This window comes from Chrysemys picta, chromosome 9 (genome assembly GCF_011386835.1).
Source record: "Chrysemys picta bellii isolate R12L10 chromosome 9, ASM1138683v2, whole genome shotgun sequence".
Classification (NCBI taxonomy): Eukaryota; Metazoa; Chordata; order Testudines; family Emydidae; genus Chrysemys; species Chrysemys picta.
In genome coordinates, this window is record NC_088799.1 from 60,459,848 (window position 1) to 60,479,946 (window position 20,099).

Sequence of the window (20,099 nt, forward strand, 5' to 3'; positions counted from 1 at the left end):
AGTGCTCCACTTAGGAAGGAGAAATCAGTTTCACACATACAGAATGGGAAGAGACTGTCTAGGAAGGAGTACGGCAGAAAGGGATCTAGGGGTTATAGTGGACCACAAGCTAAATATGAGTCAACAGTGTGATGCTGTTGCAAAAAAAGCAAACATGATTCTGGGATGTATTAACAGGTGTGTTGTGAGCAAGACACGAGAAGTCATTCTTCCGCTCTACTCTGCTCTGGTTAGGCCTCAGCTGGAGTATTGTGTCCAGTTCTGGGCACCGCATTTTAAAAAAGATGTGGAGAAATTGGAGCGGGTCCAGAGAAGAGCAACAAGAATGATTAAAGGTCTTGAGAACATGACCTTAGAAGGAAGGCTGAAAGAATTGGGTTTGTTTAGTTTGGAAAAGAGAAGACTGAGAGGGGACATGATAGCAGTTTTCAGGTATTTAAAAGGGTGTCATAAGGAGGAGGGAGAAAACTTGTTCACCTTAGCCTCTAAGGATAGAACCAGAAGCAATGGGTTTAAACTGCAGCAAGGGAGGTCTAGGTTGGACATTAGGAAAAAGTTCCTAACTGTCAGGGTGGTTAAACACTGGAATAAATTGCCTAGGGAGGTTGTGGAATCTCCATCTCTGGAGATATTTAAGAGTAGGTTAGATAAATGTCTATCAGGGATGGTCTAGACGGTATTTGGTCCTGCCATGCGGGCAGGGGACTGGACTCGATGACCTCTCGAGGTCCCTTCCAGTCCTTGAATCTATGAATCTATATAACAGTGGAACTGCCGTACTTCTCGACAGATAAACTGAAGTACCCAGCAGTACTTATTTCATCCACAATAGCTGAACAAACGTTGTCATTCATTAGACCACTGAGTTCATCACGTATTGTCTTGGATAAGTATGATGGGTTACCTTTGCCAGCATTCCCATATTTTGAAATATGGCCTGCTAAAAATGGGTCAAACTGAGCCACAAGCTCCAACAATCCCAAGAAATTTCCATTCTGCAATGATCCAAATGTGTCATTTGATCCCCGGAAAGGCAGACCACATTAAGCTAATGTTTGAATAACAGCTATAACATGCTGCAAGACATGTTGCCAGTACTCACGCTCCCCTTTAATTTGTTCTTCCAATTTTTGTGTCAATCCAAAGCCCTGTCTTCGATTTGAATATGTCAACATTGAATCTCTGTGAGTAGTTCTATTTTCATGTTGTTCAATTAAAACAGTATTCTGCCAGTCACTAAATCCATCTGCAGCAAACCGGGATGTTGAAGGTTTATATGCAAAAAGTTTGCAAACAAAACAGTACACAGACCCTGTTGATGGTGAATACAGTAGCCATTCTCAAGTGTATTTCTCACCATTTGCTTTCATGCTGAAAAATATTTTTTGGGGACAATATCTTGTATGTTTGCCATTGGTAAAAGTCCGACGTGATTTCTCAAATGGCCCAGTGTGGTGTTGATGGTCATTTGGTCCACAATCTATCCAGTAAACTACACCATCAGTACTGAAATCAACCCACATACCAGGATCTTTTCTCCTATTATTTACAGCTTGAGCAGGTTCAGTCTCTGACACATCCACACCCTCTAGAACAATGTCTGTTTTACCACCAGGAGTAGGATGATCAGTTACAGTCTCTGATTTCCTCGCATTATTTCAATCTACATTAGTAGGACGCCCCCTTGGTTTAGGTGGGGATAGGTAATAAAAAGAGAACAGAAAAATGGGGGAAGAGTGTGTAGTGGAGTGTAAGGAAGTCTAGCAAAGTTCTGATTTTTCCCATGATGATTACTTTGATGCTCTTTTTAAAATATCAAATATCAAATTTTTTTCCAAAAAAAAACCTTCTTTTTTTTTTGGCGCCCCCTGCTTTGCTGGTGCCCTAAGCATGTGCTTAGTTTGCCTATTGGGTAATCCAGCCCTGGGCAGAGGTTGAAGGTGGTGAAATGGGTGGGGAATGTAAGCCAGAGCAGTGGCCTGGAATTAAAGCAGGATGGGTTTCAATTGGAGTCGGTCCTATTCCAGGAGGGAGGTTGAACAGCATTTGCCAAGGAATGTAGATGCAATGGAGGCATCAACATGGGAGGTGTCTGAAAGCAGAGTAGCAAGAATGTTTACAATAAGAGCGGATGAGAACATCCTTCCCTAGTGAAGGAGGAGATGGGCTACATGACCCAGGAGAGCCCTTTCCAACAAGCCGTTTCCGCCGTAATTCAGCGGCTGTTATATTTCAGCTGCTGACACTCGCCCATCAATAGGCAGGCAGCTTGCCACAATTATGGGTAAGTATTTGACATACCTGGCCCCTTTGCAAAACTACTGAAACCTTGTGGGAAAGAAAAGAAACAGCATCTGCTTAGGCCAAGCAGTCTCATCGTTTTCCTCACAAAATGAAGGGGACGTTTTTGTTTGAAAACAATGAAAAGGCTTAGTGGGCGGTGACAATGCAAATGAGAGCGTGTTTGGGAAGCACACTGACAATGCAGGGATGAGCAAGTGTCATACTCCAGCCTGTCAATAAACCAATGCGTTTTGTTCTCTGCAAGATTTCAATTCTTACTGCACCTCAAACCATTGGCCTGTCCTAATGCATCCCAGCAGAGTCTTCTGATGGCGGCATGAGCAAAAGAGCAGCTTCCCAGGCCTTTTGCAGTGCGAGGGGGCACCTAGCCATCCCTTTGCCCTGTGCACACACCCATGGCAATGTTGTGTGGAAATCACAGGCAGTCACGCTAGGCAATCAATCCTGCTATGTACACTGGGACAAAACCCCTCTTGAACCTTGTCCGTGCTATGACTGTGCATCCTCCAAACCAAGCCTTTTAAAGAGTAATTTAAAAGAATGTTGCAGCATGGCATATGCATCCAAAGAGCCATGGTATGAGGCACTGTAGATGACTGAAGTGGGCTCTGCCAGCTCTGTGCCCTCTGATACCCCTCCCCTCAGAATAGAAGTCATTCTGGAGCATGTCGGGAACAAAGGGAAACCTGGAAGATGCTGTGATCCACTGTTACCTCCCCCTCAGTACTTCAGCTAGCTCGTTGCAGTTGTTGGGCACCAGAGTCTAGAGCCTAGACAGGGAGGGGTCAGGGACTAACCTAGTTGGTTCATGACAAGCTTTCCTGTTCCCCCTACATACTTCCTCTCCTGCTCAATCTCGTTGCAGCACCACCCCGCCCACCCCCCATTGCCCAGGAGACACACCTCCCCCCCCGGCCTCGTCCCCGCAACTGCTTTCCTAGCATGAGGGCAAGTGTCAGACCCACTCCAGAGAGGTCCCATCTCCTGCATCCAGAGCTCTGCTCCATCCCAAGCCTGAGGAAAGGGACATAGTTGCGGACTCTCACCCTCTTACTCTGCTGGGTTATGCATGCCTAGGTAGGGTGGGAAAGGTGGGCTGCTGAGCCCAGAGGGGCTGGTTGCACTGGGGGTTCTGAGGCACTGATGCCCATTTTGGAATTAGCAGTTTGTCCCTTTAAGGAACAATAGCAGAGCAATTAATAAGACCCAACTGAGCCACAGGGTCTGCGGCCCTAGGAGCATGCATGGAGTAGGGTGGGGGAAATGTGCCCCACAGTCCATTTCAGATGGGGAATTCACTATCACCATGGGTTATCACCACAGAGGAGAACATGAGCTAGCAGCACACCTTCTGGGAGAGGACTCAGGGTTCCAAGAGATCTGGAGTCCACAGCAGGGCAGGCTCCGGACACAAGGGCAGATTAGAATTTATTTGTCAAAACTGTGTTTTGATGGAAAATTGGGTTTTCAATTAAACAAAATTTATGCAAAAAAAGTTTTGCTTTCTGCTGAAAATTTTATTTTTTTCCATATAAGGTTTCTTCTCTGTAAGCCAGGATTCCCTGGCAGCTGAATTACATCTTCTGTAATGCACCATGGCCAGGAATTGCATGATGCAAATCATTCCCTCACCTAAAGGGGAGACCAGGGTGCATTATGGGAGCTGTAGTCAAGAGGGGCAGAATGGGGACACAAGGAGCAAACTATAACTCCCAGGAAGCACTGCAACTCCAATTTTTAGCCAAAAACCTGATTTTGTGGTTTTGGTGAAAAGTCAGAATTTCCTGTGAGGGAAAAATTACCAAAAACATTTTTTTTTTCATTTCTGTCAAAAATTTTCCACCTGGGGAAAAAAAAATGTGGACCAGTTGTGCTGGACACATTGCCATCACTGTCTTGCCCCTGGGGCATTCAGTGTGGCCTTCCTGGAGAGTCTGAGGCTATTTCTACACTTAAAATGCTACAGTGAGACGTCACAGCTGCAGCTGTGCCACGGTAGCACTTCAGGGTAGACACTCACTACAGTGATGGGATGTAATTAATCCACCTCCCCCCGAGAAGCGGTACCTAGGTCAATGGAAGAATTCTTCTGTCAAGCCAGCACTGTCTGTACCGGGGGCTAGACTGGCATAGCTGCATCTCTCAGGAGTGTGGATTTTTCATGTCTCTCAGAGACGTAGCAATACCAAGATAAGTTTGCAGTGTACAACAGCTCTGAGACTCTCATAATCTCATTAAAATGAGATTTATTAGTCAGAGTCAAAGGTAGAGTTGCCAGGGGTCCATTTTTTTACCAGAAAGTCTGGTCGAAAAGGGGACCTGGCAGTGTCCAGTCAAAAAATCCGGTTACCGTGGGCAGGGTGGGAGGCGCTAGGTCATCAACCTGTGCCAGCCCCTGCTCAGCCAGGGCTGCCTCCTACCTGCATCTCATGGGTAGGTAGGCAGCAGGCTGCAGCGCTCATCCCAGCCCTGGAGCAGAGGGAGCCAAGCTGCAAGTGCGGGGGGGAGTGGAGAGGATCAAGTACTGAGGGAGGGGGAAGAAAGGAGCAAGCAGGGGGTGGGGCCTTGGAGGAAGAAGCAAGGTATGGCCTTGGGGGAAGAGGCGGGGCAGGGGGTGGGCCTTGGGGGAAGAGGTGGGACAGGGGCGGGGCCTCACGGGGAGAGGCAGGGCAGGGAGATCCAGTTTTCAGAAATTAGAAAGTTGGCAACTCCTAGTCAAAGGAAGTCTGGTCAAAACCAAAGAAACAATCCCCTACATAGACCTATCCTGACCCTACAGAGCTCTGCCAGATGGGTCCCCATTGTGGCATTACATGACAGTTCCTTCTCCAACATGTATCATCTCTCTCCTCTCTGACCCTTCTGGCTGGCAGTCTGTCAGGGTATGTTGACACTGGGGTTTTTGGTAATTGATTGTTGATTAACTGGCGGTGGTTAACACCTCTAGAAAGGCTACTCCAGACACTACCTAGATGTTTGTTCCAGTACTCTTCTACTTTCAAATATGAATGACACCAGGTCAGACTGCTAATGAGTGTTGGGCAGGCCCATTGTCAAGGTCACAGAATACAGATGTTTCCAAGAAAGAAGCAGTAGGACAAGGTAGACTGTCTTCTCCCTCTCTGCATTCTCTAAACATACTGTTTTTTTCCCATCGTGCCTAAATTGTTTCCTTCCGCTTTTCTCCCTCTCCTCCGAAAACATGATTATGAAACTACACCCTTCCTGCTCTCAGAAACCAAGATTAGAATTTCTATTGGCTGAATTCTGTAGCCGAACAGCAGATTTAGCAGGCAGGCCAGCAGCAATTGGAAAACGTTTTGTATTGAGGATTACAGGAAAGAATCAGAGGAAAAGAGAAGATCACCTTTAATCCCATTGAAGAAAGGGACTGAGCTGACCTTGCTACTCTGATCACTTGATCTATAAAATTCTTTGTCTTGCTGATTAGCAATCAGGCATCCTTTGTTTGCATTTCCAAGGGAAACCTCCGTAGAATGCACACCCAATAGAAAGTGTATGCCAACAGATTAATGCTTCCTCTTGGCTATTACTGCATGAACCAGGAGTTCATAAATAAGGAGCCCTCGCAAATAACAACTGAAGGGAAGAAAGTGGTTAATAACATATTGTTCTTTCAAAGTGCATAACAATTAATAGTAAATTAGTTTGCTATTTTGTTTGCTGAGGTGATCCATGGAGAGAGACCATTGCAATTATTTTCTTCCTAATGGGCTATTGATTTTCAGTTACTAAATTAAGCAGCAGTTCCTCAAACAAGTTCCTTTAAAAAGAATAAAGACACTGATCTACTGCAGGGATCTCGGAAATGGATTTAGGTTATTTTTGTCGATACTTCAGCAAATTTGTCGTGAAGGTTATTTATCTAGTTGAGTTACATTCCCCAGGCCGAGACACCTCCCCCCTCACACCTGCAGTGGATAGAATGCTCCTACTACTTGGCCTTGCTATAACTTTCGATGCAGCTGCTGACCACAAGCTGCTCAGGGACTAGCTGCAGCCACAGATGACACAGAACTATAGTGGCTCCAATCATCCCTCTCCAATAGGACCCACAGAGTGGTGATGGGTACACTGCTTCTCACCTGGAGTCCCACAAGGACCCCGCTGCCCTCCCTCTGCCTGAGAGCAGAGGGAGAAGTGCTGAGGCTCCCCGACCAGCCAGCTCTGAAACTGCAGGTTTTGGCTAAATCATGTGCCTGTTCTTTGACCAGCTCCACTCTTAATCCAGGAAGGGGAGACAAGAAGCAAATCTAGTCAGGCCCTCCCCATGCAGAGGTAATTTATCTGTGACAGCTGCAATGGACATTAAAGAAAGTCCTGAGTGAGAGAGTGAGCAATCTATGTGAACTTGCTTTTGAATGATGATTTGAGCTTTGTTCTTGCTCAAGTTTTACAGAGATGCAATTCCAGTGGTTTTGTGCCTTGGCATCTGTATCTGAGAGAAATGACCCGGCATTAATCCAAGAAGTGCGGCTGTCACTGTTGCCTCCCTATGACTGGCTGAGGATAGTCTCCCCAAGGGAAGGTTTTTCCTCTAATGGGCATCCTTCTAGCCATGTTCCCAGGGCTCCTTCTCTCCCTCCTGTCTGTGCCCCTCACTGTAGCTCATGACAGAGAGCATTAATAAGGGGGAATGAAGAGTGAATGGATTTTTGCAAGCAGAATACTCAGAGCAAGAGCTGTAACTTCACCAGGCAAAATAAAGTGACTAACATTCAAAGTTTTTATAGGTCAGGGTATGACTCAAAGGCCCTGCCGGGGATGGAAGAGGGACACATCTGGATATGTCAGTGCCTTCAGTTTGTGAAAGGTGGTCATCTAGGGGATTTATATAGAGAGCTGCTGGTAGGCTCTGTGTGTTCAGCTTTCTGAACTGTGTAATGAGTAAATGACAAGATTTTTTGACCTTATGTTAGATCCCCAAGTGAGATCAGCTCCTGCATTAACTATTGCTCACATTTTATAGGTTGCCTTTAAGGTCATCTGCATCAGTCCCATCTGTGAAAGGCTGGCTTCCAGTCCTAAAGCTGAGCGGACTGTGTGGCCGATCCTGATCCAGTAGTAGGGAGTAGATGTAGAGTTAAATATTAGAGACATGTTTTAAACAAAAGATCGTCCTGCAGGGAAACAAAGGTACCTAAATCTAGGTCTTGGCCAGTGCAAAGAACAAAGGAGGGGGCTGTGTGAGAGAGAGATTTGTTGGACAGGAGAGTAGGGGAGTGAGAGTTCACTTCTAGTGAAGACTCTGACTCGTGTTTTTATTTTTATGTTGGGAAGAGGCACTATGTATTTATCTCTGTCAAACAGGTCAGCAGTGTTCAATGCCCTTTCTACTCAGATGGACCACAGAGCCTAGATACACAACTCAGCAGAATCTTTGAATTCTTTGAAATATACGCCCTTGAATTCAAATGTATAACACATCCTGTCACTCCTACATAATCTGTTCCACAGGTTCCCGATCTGCCTGAGAGCAGGATTCCAACTCTAAACCCCTTCCTAGAGAGTGATACATTGTAACCCTTTCATGGCCTCTCACTTTCACTGTAGTGGGGTATCTTCTTCCTGCTGCTCCTTCCCTAGTTCAAATATTGCAGGTATTTGAAGTTTGGGGTGAGAAAAGGGTCCATCAGGGATTAGTTAGCCTGAGTTAAATGAAATGCATTTATAGAGACAAGCCAGCTCCTGACTTCTCTCTCCTGCATTCATTCCACTTCATCACAGGGGTGCTGGAATGGGTGGGGGCCAGGAGCTATGGGCCATGCCCCTCCCCACATTCTACTGGCTGTAAGGGCGAGCAACGGGGGAGGGGGCGGAGAGGAGTGAGTGGGGGGAACGGGTGGTGCGAGGGCGGGGGCTCGGGGAGAAGGAGCCAGCTGGGGGCACAGGGAGAAGGGACGGTGCAAGCATGGAGTCCCAGGCAGTGCAGTGTGTGGGGGGGTGGGGTTCAGGTGCCTGTGGCCCCTCCACTTTTAGAGCACTTGCGCGGCTCCTGCTTCATCATGAATAGTAAGGAGAGCCCTAGAACTGGCTGGTTTCTCAAGCTCACTGACCAAAACCTCTGTTATTAGGATCCTAATTATTTAGTCTGTGTTTGGCCCGTATTCACACATATCAGTAAACAGTGTGTGTGCACTTCATATTTTGTCTTGACTAGATTAGATTCTGCAGGATCCTCTTGGTAAGTGGCTCCGAAACTTCTGCTGTGATTCATAGATCCCAAGGCCAGAAGGGCCCACTGTGATCATCCGATCTGACCCCCTGTATCCCACAGGCCGGAGACCTGCCCCACTATAATCCCAAGGGCAGATCTTTTAGAAAAACATCCACTCTTGCTTTTAAAATTGTCACTGATGGAGACTCCACCACGAGGTGCTGATCTTTCCATTAGCTTGTTTCTAGTCTGAAACTCTCCCTCCAGTGTGTCACCTGTCTCCAGTACAGCTCCACACAGGTTTACCAACCCTTCCCATAACATTCCTTTTTCTATTCCCTGGCAGAAGGCTGCTGTTGTAGTGCCATGGCGTAGATATGTCCTGCATCAACAGAAGGGATTTTTCTGTCGATGTAGGTAATCTACCTCCCCAAGCAGCAGTAGTTAGGTCGATGAAAGAATTCTTCGCTCAACCTACACCAGGGGTTAGGTTGGCTTAACTACAGCGCTCATCACAGCCTGGAGCAACAATCTAAATTTTAAGTGTAGACCAGGGCAAAAAGGTGTTAAGTCTTTAGCTAGAGGTGGCCAGATTTGAAATATTAAGGTCAAGAGATAGTGGTCACGTCTTAGTGGAACTAGTTATTGTATTGCCTGGGTCACCTTTCAGCACATCCTTAATCTGACCTTGGGACAAAAGGAAATCTCCTCCTCTGGTGTAACCCTTTGTGAAGTGCTGAGTAGAGAATCCAATCCCTCTTCTTTGCATTGCAAGTCTCTAGGGACCTGTGAAATTGTAATACACACCCAAAGGGTTCAGTGCCCTTTTCTCCAGCTGTCATGACCCATTGTGTTCTTGGATCTAGCCAAGGTGGAGTCCTGAGTGATAGGATGATATTCGCTTCATATGGTTTTCCTTCTTTTAAGAAGGGAGTGGAGGTTGCAGCTTATCCAGCTGATGCGCTATCATCTTGATGAGACATGTAATGGAGTCTAAGGCCATACAGCCAGCCAGTTCCTACCTACTATGGGATAGGACCATTTCATTCTCCGTTTTCCCCTTAACTGGATACCCAGTTTTCACTGGGCCTTGTAAGTGTCAGTGTCCGGGGAAGGGACTGCCTGTGAGACAAGGATGGGCAGTGCAACTCTGAGTTCTTCAGCACAGCTTGTGAATGCTCCAATCCCCTGCAGCTGCGGCATGCTATGTTTTTTGCAAAGTAGGTGCCCGTGACAAATTGCCATAAGGGCCATAGGATGGTCTAGTCTGGAAGGCCCTTGGTTCTAACCTATAGGTGTCTTGGCAAAATGGAGATGGGCTTGTGTCAGGTCAGCTTGCAGTAACTGCTCTTGAGCGTGACATTCAGCAGCCGTCTTGGCCTTAGGCTGGGTGTCTAGTCACTGGAATCACACAGCTGCTGTAGATGCTGGAGGAGGGGAGACATTTAGATATATACACAGTATGTATGTTTCTCTCTTAAGTTTCTTCAGCCCTGTTTTAATGTCATACAAGCCATGGCCCCTTCTGGCTCACTCACCTGGAGCTGCCCTGAGTAATGCCACCAGCCGTTCTCTTACTCGGGCTATGTCTACGCTACGTAAGTCAACCTATGCTACGCAACTCCAGCTATGTGAATAACATAGCTGGAGTCGACATACCTTAGGTCAAGTTACCACGGGGTCTACACTGCGGGGGGGTCGATGGGAGAAAATCTCCCGTTGACTTACCTTACTCTTCTCACTGGGGGTAGAGTACAGGTGTCAGCTGGAGAGCAATCTGCAATTAGGGTAACCAGACAGCAAATGTGAAAAATCTGAGAAAAAGACCCAAAAATCGGGACTGTCCCTATAAAATCAGGACATCTAGTCACCCTATCTGCAGTCGATTTGGCGGGTCTTTACTAGACCTGCTAAATCGACTGCTGGTGGATCAATCTCAGATTGTTGATCCCTGCTATAGTGTAGACCTGCCCTCAGTGTCTTAGCAAGGAGATAGAATGTGTCCAGGTACTCGGCCTCTAGCTCTGTCTGATTAGGCTTTGTTCCTGTGCCCAGAGCAGACAGACTCACAATCTAGGCTGGTGAATAAGAATCCCCCAGACCAGATTTTCTGACTGTAAAAAATCAAAGCCCTTACCTTTCAGCCCCGTGCTGGCTCCACCCCGCTCGGCCAGCAAGCCAGCCCACCAGCCCAGCGCTAGGATCCTGTATTCTCTAGGGATAGCTCAGTGGTTTGAGCATTGGCCTGCTAAACCCAGAGTTGTGAGTTCAATTCTTGAGGGGGCCACTTAGCGGTCTGGGGCAAAATCAGTACTTGGTCCTGCTAGTGAAGCCAGGGGGCTGGACTTGATGACCTTTCGGGGTCCCTTCCAGTTCTAGGAGATAGGATATCTCCATATATTATTTTTTATTATTATATTCCTGGTAGCTATTAAAGAATCTAATTTCTTTTCAATCCAGCAGGAACCAGTCCCTGTGATACACTGAGTTCTAGGTTAAGTTCTAGACCAGGGGTCAGCAACCTTTCAGAAGTGGTGTGCCGAGTCTTCATTTATTTACTCTAATTTAAGGTTTCGCATGCTATTAATACAGTTTAACATTTTTAGAAGGTCTCTTTTTATAAGTCTATAATATATAAGTAAACTATTGTTGTATGTAAAGTAAATAAGGTTTTTAAAATGTTTAAGAAGCTTCATTTAAAATTAAATTAAAAAGCAGAGGCCCCTGGACTGGTGGCCAGGACCCGGACAGTGTGAGTGCCACTGAAAATCAGCTCATGTGCCGCCTTCGGCACACGTGCCATAAGTTGCCTACCCCGTCCTAGACATTAAGTAATACGAATGCCCCCTCCCCAAGCTGCTCATCACATGGCATGTAGCTCTGTGTTTTCTTTCCTCTTGCTTCTCATAGATCAAAGGGTTTTTCACTAGTATTTTGTGCGCTTTATTTTTCCAGCTCACAGCTGCTCTGTTAATGAGGCAGACTTGTCAGAACTCCCCTCTCTCTCCAGAGTAAGATACATTCCTCTCCCAGACCCGCCTCATGTGAGCCAGGAGAGGTCTGTGGGCAGCAGGAATGGCACAGGATGTCTATTATTTCTTGCATAGTATTTTAACATGAAGATGCTCATTAATCAGAAATTGAACTAGTGCGAATGACGGCCTTTTGCATCTGTATTCAGCACTGCCTCCTCTCTGAGTACCAATTGGGATTGATTTGTAGTAAATGAGGTCAATAAAGTCCTGGAAGCTGCAGGAAACAACCCTTGAAGGCAGCTAACAAGCCTTTTTGACACTAATTATGCAGGTAGCATGTGGCATCCTGTGCTGTTATAAATGAGTGTTCCACCACAGCGGTGGTACAGTAACATTACTCCACTGGCAGCAGCCATCCAATGGTTCCTTGCGTGGATAGTAAAGACCGCAGTCTGTCTAAGCTTAGAGTTACCCTGGTCTGGTAAATGTAAGCCCTGGGTGCTGTACCTTTTGCCATAGATGGGTGTGGGTGTGTACATGAAAGTAACTCGATAAACACGCATATCTAGTCCCGGCCTTGCCTGACTGCAGCACGATTCCCTTCCCTTTGTGCCATTCCAATAATGATAGCAGCACTGAGGTGGCACTGATCACATAGTGCTCAAAGCACTTTTCACGTTAACTGAGACAAGTGTGCTTGCTCCTAAGATCTGAATCTTAGTGACAACGATGAGTAAATGCTTCCTCTGTCTCTCTCTCCTCTTGTCCCTATTCCCCCGCACTACGTCTGTCTCCTCTCAGCTCAAGAACGAGACTCCTGCTTCTCATCATGGCAGGGACCAAAGAGGTTGGAGAAGACACCCATGTCCCCCAGTGGGTGGAAGACCTCATGCTCCCATCCACCACTCTCTAGCCTTCATATATAGAGGAGAGAGCTGCTCTGGGCTGCATGCCAGGTCCTCTGAGTGCCACCTGCCCATCAGTAAGTGGGAATATAGCACACCAAGGGAGGGCAAGCTGAGTTCTGGCGGAGAGGTCAATTGGGGTTTGTTCTAGGCAAGGACAGAGGCCGCTCCATGGCCCTGTCACAGCACCCCCAAAGGCCTTCCTTCAGAACAGTCCTATCCTTAAATACTCTGGCATTAACTGCAGTCTGAGGAGTTACTAAATTAAGCCTCAGAACTCCCCTGCAAGGTGGGTCAGTGTCATTATCCCCTTGTTAGAGGGAAACTGAGGTATAGAGGGGGATAGGGGCCTGCACAAGGTTACACAGTGGCAGGACATGGATTGAGGAGTCCTGATTCCCCATCCTTTGCTCAAAGCACTCAAAGAGCACTGACTCAGAATGCCATGGAGTAGATGGGGCAGCACCTAGCCCGCAGTAGATGTCTTCCCCTGCAGTATTTTGCTGACCAGAAGATTTTTGGGCTGGAGAGGGAGGGAGAGTAAAAATTGCCTCCTCTTGGAAACAATGACACATTCGTGGATGCTGTTGGCCAGCAGGGCGTGGTATGATCTGGCCTGATGTTCTGCGTGACACGGACCAGAAAAGGAGACTCAGGGCTACTGCATCTAGCTCAAGTATCAGGGGGTAGCCGTGTTAGGATGCATCCGAAGAAGTGAGGTTTTTACTCACGAAAGCTTATGCCCAAATAAATCTGTTAGTCTTTAAGGTGCCACCAGACTCCTTGTTGTTTTTGCATCTAGCTCAGTAACTTCTGGTCAGGCTAGTGCATAGCTTTTGGAAAGGTTCATCCAACCTGATTGCATTGCCCCCCAGTGGGGTTGCAGGCTGCAGTGGCCAGAGCTAGACCATGTCCTTCTCTCCTCCAAACCCTGTTGCTGACCAACAAGGCCTTCTGTGGAGCGAGTCTGGAAGATGGCACCAGTGTCTCTTGTGGCCTGTGCCCTGGGAAGGAGAAACTCAGTCGGGCTGTATAGCTCAGACTCGTTCCTTTGTCACTAGACCCCAAACACTGGTGGTGAGGCTGGGGAGATGGGAACATCAGTAAAGGGCCCAGAAGCTAAATGGATATTGCTGTGAAACTGCAGGTTTTTGTGGCTCATCCCAGAGCTTCATTCAGTGCTGGCACACCTGGGGCATGGGCTCTCCCCACTGGGAAGTGTGGGAGTGTCCATTGTAGCAATAGCTCAGTGATTTAGCATTGGCCTGCTAAACCCAGGGTTGTGAGTTCAATCCTTGAGGGGGCCACTTAGGGATCTGTGGCAAAATCAGTACTTGGTCCTGCTAGTGAAGGCAGGGGGCTGGACTCGATGACCTTTCGAGGTCCCTTCCAGCTCTTCTGAGATAGTGAGGAGGCGGAGGCAGGAGAGACCAAGCACATGCCTTAAAAAAAGTATGCCCATGCTTCCCATAGCATGAGGCCAAATCCAAGGGGCTTGAGGGGCTAGTGCCCCACTTCTGGAACTATACTGAATTCCAGGGGACAGATGGCTATTTGCCTGTCTGGGGGAGAAAGTGTAAGGGCACAGAGACTTATGGTCAGGATGCTTTCCAGATCAGGTCTTGATATTAGAGCTGAGCAAAATTTTTGGGACAAACCATTTTCCCCCCTGAAAAATGCAGATTTAGGTTAACAGAAACTTTTTACAAATTCAGCTCAAATTCACCAGATTGTTTTGGCCAGGGGGGAAAAAACAAACAAAAAATCTGAAGGGAAAAAAAAGTGGAACCATTTCATTTTCATAGAATCATAGAACTGGAAGGGACCTCAAGAGGTCATCTAGTCCAGTCCCCTGCATTCAAGGGAGGACCAGGTATTATCTAAATCATTGATGAAGATATTGAACAGACCCAGACCCAGAACCAATCTCTGCAGGACCCCACTCGTTATGCCCTTCCAGCATGACTGTGAACCGCTGATAACTACTCTGGGAACGATTTTCCAACCAGTTATGCACCCACCTTATAGTAGCTCCATCCAGGTTGTGTTTCCCTAGTTTGTTTATGAGAAGGTCATGCAAAAGAGTATCAAAAGCCTTACTAAAATCAAGATATACCACATCTACTGCTTCCCCCCTATCCACAAGGCTTGTTACCCTGTCAAAGAAAGCTATCAGGTTGGTTTGACACGACTTGTTCTTGACAAATCCATGGTGACTGTTATTTATCACCTTATTTTCTTCTAGGTGTTTGCAAATTGATTGCTTAATTATTTGCTCCATTATCTTTCCGGGTATAAAAGTTAAGCTGACTGGTCTGTAATTCTCAGGGTTGTCCTTATTTCCCTTTTTATAGATGGGCACTAGATTTGCCCTTTTCCAGTATTCTGGAATGTCTCTCATCTTCCATGACTTTTCAAAGATAATTGCTAATGGCTCAGATATCTCCTCAGTCAGCTCCTTGAGTATTCTAGAATGCATTTCATCAGGCCCTGGTGATTTGAAGACATCTAACTTGTCTAAGTAATATTTGACTTGTTCTTTCCCTATTTTAGACTCTGATCCTACCTCATTTTCACTGGCATTCACTATGTTAGACGTCCAATTGCCACCAATCTTCTTGGTGAAAACTGAAACAAAGAAGTCATTAAGCAGCTCTGCCATTTCCACATTTTTTGTTATTGTCTTTCCCCCCGCATTGAGTAACAGGCCTACTCTGTCCTTGGTCTTCCTCTTGCTTCTAATATATTGTAGAATGTTTTCTTGTTACCTTTTGTGTCCCTAGCTAGTTTGATCTCATTTTGTGCCTTGGCTTTTCTAATTTTGTCCCTACATACTTGTGTTATTTGTTTATATTCATCCTTTGTAATTTGACCGAGTTTCCACTTTTTATAGGACTCTTTTTTGAGGACTTTTTATAGGACTCTTTTAGTTCGTTGAAGATCTCCTGGGTAAGCCAGGGTGGTCTCTTGCCATACTTCCTATCTTTCCTATGCTCTTGTGCCATTAATAATGTCTCTTTGAAAAACTGCCAACTGTCTTCAATTGTTTTTCCCCTTAGACTTGCTTCCCATGGGATTTTACCTACCAACTCCCTGAGTTTGCTAAAGTCTGCCTTCTTAAAATCCATTGTCTTTATTGTGCTGTTCTCCCTCCTACTATTCCTTAGAATCATGAACTCTACCATTTCATGATCACTTTCACCCAAGTTGCCTTCCACTTTCAAATTCTCAGTCAGTTCCTCCCTATTTGTCAAAATCGAATCTAGAACAGCCTCCCCCGCTAGTAGCTTTTTCTACCTTCTGAAATAAAAAATTGTCTCCAATATATTCCTAGAACTTATTGGATAATCTGTGCCCTGCTGTGTTATTTTCCCAACAGATGTCTGGGTTATTGAAGTCCCCCATCACCACCAAGTCCTGTGCTTTGGATGATTTTGTTAGTTGTTTAAAAAAAACCTCATCCACCTCTTCTTCCTGGTTTGGTGGTCTGTAGTAGACCCCCTACCATGGCATCACCCTTGTTTTTTACCCTTACCCAGAGGCTTTCAACAAGTCTGTTTCTTATTTCTATCTCAACCTCAGTCCAAGTGTATACATTTTTAATATATAAGGCAACACCTCATCCCTTTTCTCCCTGCCTGTCCTTCCTGAGCAAGCTGTATCCTTCTATACCAATATTCAGTCATGTGGAATCCCACCAAGTCTCCGTGATGCCAACTGTGTCATAGTTGTGTTTATTTATTAGCATTTCGAATACTTCCTGCTTATTTCCCATTCTTCTTGCATTAGTATACAGATATCTAAGATACTGATTTAATTCCCCCCCCCCTCTCCCGCCAGTTCTGTCTTCTCTCTCCCTTATTTCTGCTTAACAGCCCATGCTCCCCACAAAGTCTGACCCTTCTCCCAGGTCTCCATGTTTTTGACTTATCTGTGGGCTTTGGTCACTTGCCCCTGTCAAATCTAGTTTAAAGCCCTCCTCACTAGGTTAGCCAGTCTGTAGTCAAATATGCTCTTCTCCTTCCTCGATAGGTGGACCCCATCTCTGTTTAGCCGTCCTTCTTCCTGGAACAGCATCCCGTGGTCAAGGAAGCCGAAGCCCTCCTAGTGACACCATCTTTGCAGCCAGGCATTTACCTCCAGAATGTATCTGTCTTTGCCCAGGCCTCTACCCTTGACCGGAAGGATCGAAGAGAACACCACCTGCGCTCCCAACTCCCTTACCCTTACTCCCAGACCCCTGTAGTCACTTCTGATCTGCTAAGGGTCATACCTTGCAGTATCATTAGTGCCCACATGGATGAGTAGCATGGAGTAGTAGTCAAAGGCCAGATGATCCTTGACAGTCCCTCCGTAATGTCTCAGATATGGGCCCCTGGCAGGCAGCATACCCCCTGAGATGCTATGACAGGGCGACAGAATAGTGCCTCCGTCCCCCTCAGAAGAGAGTATCCAACCACCAATACCCTATGTTTCCTCTTGGGAGTGTTAGCTCTGATCCTCCCAGTCTTGGGGGTACGTGGCTTCTCCTCTTCAACCTTTGGGGTGATTCCTCATCACTTGTTGCCAAGGCAGCATAACGGTTCTCTATCACCATAGTGGGTGGGTTGGGAGTAGGGGTGGAGCACTGCCTGCTGCCAGAAGTAACCAGCAGCCAGTGTCCTCCCTGTACCAGAGCCTTATCCTTCTCCCTCGGTGGCATGACAGCAGTCCTCTCTAGCTGGATAGTGTCCTCAGCCTTGGGGCAACAAAAATGATTAGGGGGCTGGAGCACATGACTTATAAAGAGAGGATGAGGGAACTGGGATTATTTAGTCTGCAGAAGAGAAGAATGAGGGGGGATTTGATAGTTACTTTCAACTACCTGAAAGGGGGTTCCAAAGAGGATGGATCTAGACTGTTCTCAGTGGTACCAGATGACAGAACAAAGAGTAATGGTCTCAAGTTGCAGTGGGGGAGGTTTAGGTTGGATATTAGGAAAAACTTTTTCACTAGGAGGGTGGTGAAGCACTGAAATGGGTTACCTAGGCAGGTGGTGGAATCTCCTTCCTTAGAGGTTTTTAAGGTCAGGCTTGACAAAGCCCTGGCTGGGATGATTTAGTTGGGGATTGGTCCTGCTTTGAGCAGGGGGTTGGACTAGATGACCTCTTGAGGTCCCTTTCAACCCTGATATTCTATGTCTCCATATGAATACTCTCGAGAAATTCCTCGTGTGCACGTATACTCCTCAGCCTGGCCAACTCCTCCTGTAGCTCTCCCAGCTGCTTCCTGAGAGATTCCAGCAGCAGGCACCTCTCACACTGGATGGTCCCCCCCCAGCCTGGCTTTCTGTGAGTGGGAAATGCAGGCCACAGTCTTTGCAAATCCACACCAGTATCTGGGTAGAGGCATTAACTGTTTTGAAAGCAGAAGTTTTGTTTTTTCAATTCAAATTTAATTTTTATTTGAAATATACTTTGGTGTCCTTCCCAAAACATTTACAGGGTAAAAAAATCAGGTAATGGAACATTTAGTTTCTGATCTAACAAAATGTTGTTCATTTGACCCAGGGACCTGCTGTCTGCCCCACTGCAAGCTGCACGACTGACCTGGTGGGCTCTGCCCTGTGTCTAGTTGATGATTATCCATGTTAAAGCAAACCCCGCGATTCCATTAGGCATTGGCCCCTTTGTCAGCAGAGTCAGTGGAGAGGGCAATGGCTGAATGTGCCGCTGAGACTGTCCTTGTCACTCTCTCTGAGAGCAGGGCTGAGTCCCGCTGGCTGCTTAGCGTGAGTGAAGCAGGCCTGCTGCTGCCCATGCTGAACCTGTTCGGTGGATTAGGGGCTTCCTGCTGAGCACCCTCCATCCAGCTGAAATCTGTCCTGAGCACCTTGGGGTGGCTCCCAGAGGCCGTCACTCTCCAGGGCCGTTTCACCAGCACTCAGGCCTTTCAGTGCTTAGGACCAAATTTACAAATCACTGGAGAGAGAGAGAACAGTGGTAAAACAAGGGAAAATAAGCTGGCCTGTCCCCCAGGAAACAGCAGGCCAGCTTTCCTGTTATTCCTTCATTTAGCCATTTGCATGTAAATCTGCTGCATCTTCTTCTTTAATCCACTGCAATTCCCTTCCCGACTGATGTCCTTTTTAAGATCTGCTGTGTTCCTCACCGCCTGCCTCAGCCCCTCCTCCCTCTGGCCCCAATAGCATGGTTGGCTTCAGATCGCACGTGTACAGAAGTGTCTGATAATCCTCCAGCTGCTCCTCAGTGCTGAGGCCTGAAGTGAGCTAGAGCTATACTGCCAGAGGTGAAAGTAAGCCGGTACAATGTACTGGCAAGAGCCAGTACGCCATGCCGGACTGGACCGGCTTCTCCGGCGGTGATTTAAAAGGCCAAGGGCTCCAGCCACTGTGGGGAGCCCCGGACTCTTTAAATCACCGCTGGAGCTCCAGCAGCCGGGCTCGGGCGGAGATTTAAAAGGCTCGGAGCTCCGGCCCCTATGGGGAGCCCTGGGCCCTTTAGAGTGCTGCCTGAGCCCTGCTGCTAGAGCTCCAATGGCGCTTTAAAGGGCCCGGGCCTGGCTCCCCACAGCGACCGGTGCCTCTGGCCCTTTAAATTGCTGCCGGAGCCCTGCAGCTGGGCTCAGGTGGGGATTTAAAGGGCCCGGTGCTCCGGCAACTGCGGGGAGCCCCGGGCCCTTTAAATCTCTGCCCGAGTCCTGCTGCCCCGGAGTAGCGGCGGCAGGGCTCCCACGGTGATTTAAAGGGCCCGGAGCTCTGCGGTGGCCGGAGCTCCAGGCCCTTTAATTCGCCCCTAAGCCCCGGGCTCCCAGCCGCCTCTGCAGCTGGTAGCTCTGGGGTGATTTAAAGGCCCTGGGGCTCCCAGCCACAGCCTGAGCCCCAGGGCCTTTAAATCTTGAAAGGCCCCGCCTCTTCCGGTTGAGGCCACGCCCCCCCGCTAAGGACTCAGGGGGACTGGTAAGTCCTTTAAGTTACTTTCACCCCTGTATACTGCAGACCTTTCTGCACCAACCTAGGGACTTTGGTACTTTGCACCTGGCCCTGCTGCATAAATGCTGCATCATTTTAGCTGCATCTGCCTACAGGAAAGCAATGGATTCTGTCTTGTAGTGTAAAATGGCAAAGCTCTATTCTAGCTGCTGCCTGCTATTCCATTAGAAGCCTAATTCATCCCTCTCATTTTATTCTTTCTCCATGCCCTTTGATGGTGACAGCTTAGTGACTCCTGCTCTGCAATCTCACATTGCTTGAGAAGGTCATGGACCCTTTTCTTTGTCACAATCAGTCGGAAGGACCCCTTTGGATACGTGCTCTGTACAGACAAGCTGGGCCCCAGTATGCTGGGGCATTAAGGCAGGTTGTGGAATCCCTGTCACTGTTGGTTTTAAAGAACAGGTTGGACAAATACCTGTCAGGGATGATCTTGGTTTCCTTGGCCCTGCCTCAGTGCAGAAGGCTGCATTAGATGACCTCTCAAGGTCCCCTTCAGACCTATATTTCTATGATTCTAACTATTAGACCACTGAACCTCACTGGTACTAGCAAGGTTCTAATGGTTGAGCTGTCTGTGCTGGCCTGTGGCCATTGGTATCCAGAAGAAGGCTCAGATTGTGTCATGTGAACTGATTGTATTAAAGAACGTATCTCTTGCTCCCTTCTGGTCATGGCTGGACACCCAAGGGAACGGCTCTTTCCCGCATCATGAGGGGCCCTGTCATTTGACCTAAGGACAGAAG

General features: G+C 47.3%; 1 protein-coding gene across 13 annotated transcripts in view; it reads left to right on the top strand.

Moving 5' to 3' along the window:
- The window catches only part of MID2 (midline 2), a 465,133-nt gene that overhangs the window by 260,338 nt on the left and 184,696 nt on the right, over positions 1-20,099 (top strand). The window lies entirely within an intron of this gene.